This window comes from Manis pentadactyla, chromosome 14, assembly GCF_030020395.1.
Source record: "Manis pentadactyla isolate mManPen7 chromosome 14, mManPen7.hap1, whole genome shotgun sequence".
Classification (NCBI taxonomy): domain Eukaryota; kingdom Metazoa; phylum Chordata; class Mammalia; order Pholidota; family Manidae; genus Manis; species Manis pentadactyla.
This window is the reverse complement of record NC_080032.1, coordinates 3,225,593-3,231,609: the sequence shown is the minus strand read 5'-3', so window position 1 is coordinate 3,231,609 and position 6,017 is coordinate 3,225,593.

Here is a 6,017-nt window from a genome sequence, read left to right as displayed (position 1 = left end):
ATGGCTAGGCTAGGCTGTAAATGCAGATAAAGGAAAGATTTAAGACAATTATAAATAGAATGGAAAGGGATGTAAAGAGAGGTAAGTTTCCTATATTTCACTTAAATTGGTAAAATGACAGTAACAATAGACTCTTGTAAGTCACATATAATGTAGAGCATCTACTTTTAAAAGCTTATCAAAGAAATGATACACTCATAAACACTACTGATAAATCCAAGTGGATTCTAAAAAAAAATGTTTAACTCACAGGAAGGCAGGAAAGAGAAAACAAACAAAAGATAGAGAGAACAAACAGAAAACAAAGCAGAGTGAAATAGCAGAATTAAGCCCTAACATAACAATAAATTACAGTAAATGTGAATGGTATAAATTCATCAATTAAAAGACAGAGATTGGCAGGATTGATTTTTAAAACATGCCTCAGTTATATGTTATCCAAAAGAAATTCATCCCAATATACTTCATACAAACATTTATTAAAGGAAAACACAGGTGGCTATACTCACATCAGATAAGGTAGGCTTCAGGACAAAGAAAATTACCAGAACCAGAGACTGACATCATATTATAATAAAAGGGTTATCCACCAAAAACATATGGCAATCCTAAATATGTATGCACCAAATGACAGAACTGCAAAATATGTAAAACAAAAACTGATACAACTAAAAGGAGAAATAGTAAAATGCACCATTATAGTTGGAGATGTCAACACTCCTCTCTTAACAGTTGATAGAAGATCTAGAAAGAAAATCAGCAAGGAAATCGAAGAACTCAACACCATCACCCAAACAGAGCTAATTATCACTTACTGAACATTTTGTCCCAACAACAGTGGAATATACATTTTTGCGAAGTGTCCATGGAGGATACACCAAGGTAAACCACACCCTGGGCCATAGAACAAATCTCAATGATCTTCTCAAAAGTGAAATCATACTGAGTGGGTTCTCCAACCACAATGGATCCAAGCTAGAAATCAATAACAGAAAGAAAAAATAATAGGAAAATCTCCAAACACTTGGAAACTAAATACACACATAAATAATGTATGGGGTAGAAGTCTCAAGGGAGGTTAAAAAACAACAGCACATTGAACTGAATGAGAGTGAAATACAGCATGTCAAAACTCGTGGACAGATGTAGGACTGAAAGGGGGAATTCACAGCACTAAATGCATGCATTAAAATCTCAAATCAATAATCTAAGCTCAAACCTCAGGTGCTAGGAAAAGAATAAAATAAACCCAACACAAACAGAAGAAAAATAATGAAGATAAGAGCAGAAATCAATGACATTGAAAACAAAAATAACAGAGAAAACAAAGAAAGAGCTGGTACTTTGAAAAGATTTTAAAAATTGACAAAGGTCTAGCAGCTCTGACAAAGAAGACACACCAGTTACCAATATCAGGCATGAAACAGGGGACATGACTAGGAACCTGCAGACATCAAAGCTACGATAAGCGAGTACTACAAATAACCCATACCCATAAATTTGACAGTTTAGATGAAATGAATAAGCCCTTTGAAAAACACAAACTACCACAACTTACCCAGTATGAAATAGATAATTTGAATAATCCTACCAAGAAAATTGAGTTCATAATTTTTAAACTTCAAAGTGAAATCTCCAGGTCCATATAGTTTCGATGGAGAATTCTAAAAAACCTTTAAAGAAGAATTAACAACACCTCTATACAATCTCTTCCAGGAAAGAAGAGAGAAGGAAACGCTTCCCAGTTTGTGTTACGCTGCTAGAAGTACCCTGATATCAAAAACAGACAAAGACAGTGCAGAAAAGAAAAACACAGACCAGTATCCCTCATGAATACAGACCCACAGATACTTAACAAAATTAACAAATATAACCTCACAATACATAAAAACAATTATTCACCAAGTGGGGTTTATTCCTGGGATGCTGGGCTGGTTCAATATTCAAAAAGCAATCAATGTAACTGACCATATTGACAGGCTAAAGAAAACTTACATGATCATGTCAGTTGATGCAGAAATAGCACTTGAGAAAATTCAGCACTCATTAATGATAAAAATCCTAAAAATAGGAAAAAAAGGGTAATTTCTTCAGCTTGATAAAGAGCATCTACAAAATACCTATAGTTGACAATATACTTAATGGTGAAAGACTTAATGTTCTTCCTCCAAAGTTGGAATTAAGGCAATGATGTCTGCTCTCACCATGCTTATTCAACATAGTGCTGGAAGTTCTAGCCCGTATAATAAAGCAAGAAAAGGAAATAAAAGGCATACAGATAGGAAAAGAAGACATAAAAATGCCCCTGTTTGCAGATGACATGGTTGTTTGCATAGAAAATCCCAAGGAATCTACTAAAAAACTCATCTAGAAGTAACAAGGGAGATTAGCAAGGTCACCCAGTATAAACATTCAAAAAAAGTAACTATTTCTTTATGCCAGCAATAAACACATAGATGCTGAAGTTAAAAATAATATACCATTTTAAATTGCTCAAAAGGTGAAATACTTCAGTGTAAATCTAACACAACATATACAGAATTTGGACACAGGAAACTGCACAACACTGGTGGCAGAAAAAAAAGATGCAACAACAGTCTAGAGAATTATGCCAGGAGGGAAAATCCGGCCCTGAAAGGTGACATACTACATGATTCCATTTCCACTTACATGGCATTGTTGAAATGGCAAAATTATAAAAATAGAGAACAGATTAGTGGTTGCCAGGAGTAAGGGGCAGGAGGGAACTGGGCAAGGTAATAAACGGGCCGAGGCGGGGTCCTTGTGGTGACGACGACGTCCTGTGTCCTGACCATGCGGTGTCGGTTTAAGGGTTGCAATGTTACAGGACAATTTTGCAAGATGCTACCGTTAGGAGTAACCGGGTACAGAGTGCAACATTCCTCTCTGTGTTATTTCTTACAACAGCATGTGAATCTACAATTATCTCAAAAAATTAAATATTTGATTAAAAAATGTTTAAGTACAGAACAGGTAGTAAAGTGTAGTTTGGATCATGCAGCACAAATCTCAGTCATGCAGACTGTAAGGCTGGTGTTCACCTAACTGCATGTCCAGCAATAAGCCAGAATCTGCATTTAAAAGATTAGAGTTTGGGACCACCCTCAGAGACCCCATTAGGAGCTCTTGTGCAGAACCCAAACATTGCATCTTTTAAGCGTTTAAGCCACCGTCTGGGGACGGGTCTGGGGACGGGGCCGTGGGCTTACATCCTTGTGAGCAGCTCTTCTTCCTCCCACCGCAGCAGCCCCTCACGCTCTGCTCTCTGCCCCCTCCTCTCTGTGACATACATGCCCCCATGAAGCTTGCCTCTGCCCAGCAGGTCCCCTGGCAGGACTGACCTGAAGACAGGGTCTGTCCTTCTCGGGGCCACACAGTAGTGTGGCCTGTGAGCTCCCCGCAGGTGCACAGGGGGTCAGGTGAGGCACAGCAGCCTGTGCACCTCCCTCCCTCCCACCCCTGGGACAAGGACATCCTAGTCAACCAGCAGTTTATCTTCTGCCCTTGATTCAGGCCAGGCCCCTCTTGTGTCACACCTACTAAAGAAATGGATTGTGACACAACACTGTGTATGTCCACACATCTGGGGAAGTGGCTGGCCCTAGGCACAGGATCTGGGGAGGTGGCAGGAGCTTTGCAGCCCAGTCCTGCACAGCATGACAGGCCACCTCTCTGGCTGGCCCTCCCACTAGCTGGGTTAGAATTGCAGCCATGACCTGTTAGTGACCCTGCGTGCCGCCCGCCCGAGTAGCTGGGTGGATGACTGGCCCAGGAGCGGCACCTCTGCTAGGGCTTGCTAGGTGGACCGGCATCTGGCAGGAGACCGGAGGGCTCGGGTGTCACAGTGACAGTGCCCTTCAGTGTGCAGTTTGTCTTTCAATTTGGGGTCACAGCCGGGGGTGTGGAAACCCCGGCAGGACCAGCTTCAGTGGGGACCGCTGCTGGAGTTGCTTCACCTCTGTCCTCACGCTGCAGCACGCCGTCCATCCCAGCCCTGCCTTCCCGCCCTCCCCCAGGCCCAGCAGCCGTCACTCCCTTTAACTAGCCCCTCGGGTGCTGTCTGAGCCTTCTGGGTGCGAGGCATCAGGCAGCCCCTGATGCTGGCGGCTTGGCTCCCAATGGCCCTGCTCTCAGCAGCTGCTTCTCAAACTGCCATTCTGGGCTCAGTGCTAGGTCCCCAATGGCTCTGCCTGCAGGCCTTGGCCTCTGGCTGGGAGGCAGGCTTTGCCAGCGCGCTGGGAAATGCGGCCAGTGTATTATAGCATGCAGGAAGGACCGGGCCTCGGAGCGGTCAGTGACGTTGCTCTGTTGGTGGGGCAAGGGGTCAGGAGACACTGCAGCAAGACATGAGGTCAGACGGGGCTCATCCCCCAGGACAGGGGACAGATCCCGCTGTCATGTGGGAGGTACATGTCCCATCCTGCTCCTCCAGGTGCCGGAGGTGGCCATGCAGACATGGCTGAGATGCAGGTGGGACACCCCTCGCTGTGTCACAGGGGCTGATCCTGGTTAACTGCTGATCCCCAGCCAAGCACAGCCTGCCACATGTGCGTGGGAGCTTGTGGTCAGTCTTGTCCTGTCAAGACCTGGTCCTTAAGCATGGTGTTCGGAGCCAGAGGCACCATGTCTTCAGGGTCAGGGTGGAAACCTGGCCGTGGGACATGGCCCAGGAGAAGTGCCAGACTAGGGGGTGCTCTGGGATGCAGCTCGGAGCTGAGTCTCAACCTGCCCCTCCCTGACCTCAGGATTCCACCCCTTCCTGCCCACTGCCTGTGTGCAGAGGGCTGGGTGTCTCCCCGATGACCATGAGGGGTGTGGCAGACACGGTGCTCCCCTCCCAACAGCCCCTTCTGCTCTCCCGGGGCCATGACCTCCCCACTTGGTGGCCACGGGCTCTCTCTGGGGTGTTCTGGAACATACGGAAAAGGAAAGTACGATGAGCTGCTTAAACCCTTGCCCTCGATTTGCCAACTGTTTATCTTTTCTCTCATTTTCTTTCTTGCTCTCTAAGTATGCATAGCCCCATGGCCACCACTGTGATGACTACTAACAACAGACCCTTTCGGGGATCCGTTCTCTCCACTCTGAACCTTCAGTGTACATACAGGACAAGGACATACAGCTCGAGTACTTTTTTTTTCTTTGGCTCCTGTTTTGTCCCCGCCAGCTCCCTGCCTCTGGGCAACCACCAATCTCTTCTCTGTGTTGATGAGTTCAGCTTGTTTTTTTAAGATTCCACAGGGAAGAGAGAGCATAGAGTATTTTTCTTTCTCTGACTTATTTCATTTAGCGTAATGCCCTCTAGGTCTACCCATGTTGTCACAAAGAGTGCGTTCATTTTCATGACTGAGTAACATTCCATTGTGTATATGCACCACCTCTTTGTCCGTTCATCTGTTGATGGACCCTTCAGTTACTTCTGTAGCTTGGCTGTTGTAAATAATGTTGCAGTGAACATGGGGGTGCAGATAGCTTTTCAAGATAAATACTGGAAATGGGATTGCTGAATCCTATGCTAGTTCTATTTTAATTTTCTGAGGACCCTCTGCACTACTTTCCACAGGGGCTGCCTCCATTTCCGTCCCCACCAGCTGGTGCACGAGGTTGTCTCTTCTTCACATCCTTGTCAACATCTGTTATTTCCTGTCTTTTTGACACTAGCCATCCTATGTTCTTTCTAGTCGTTTTCCCCTTCCCAGGACCATGCCCTGCATTTGGCACTCAGGTGTCTGGAGTGGCCCCTTGGCTTGCCTGTGTCCCTGACATGGGCACCTGTGATCACAGGCCACCTGCTCTCTGGCACGTCCCTTGCTTGGTGCCTGACCATTTGTTCCAGATGAGCTGTGTACGGCTGTGCATTATGAGCGACACTGAGTCCTTCCCCAAAGCCCAGGACGTGCCTGGGCCTGGGTGGTGTCTGTCAGATGTCCCCCTGGTGTCAGCGATAGACGACCTCCTGGACCCCTGAGGCGGGGCAAGCACCTCTGCCCCCAGGC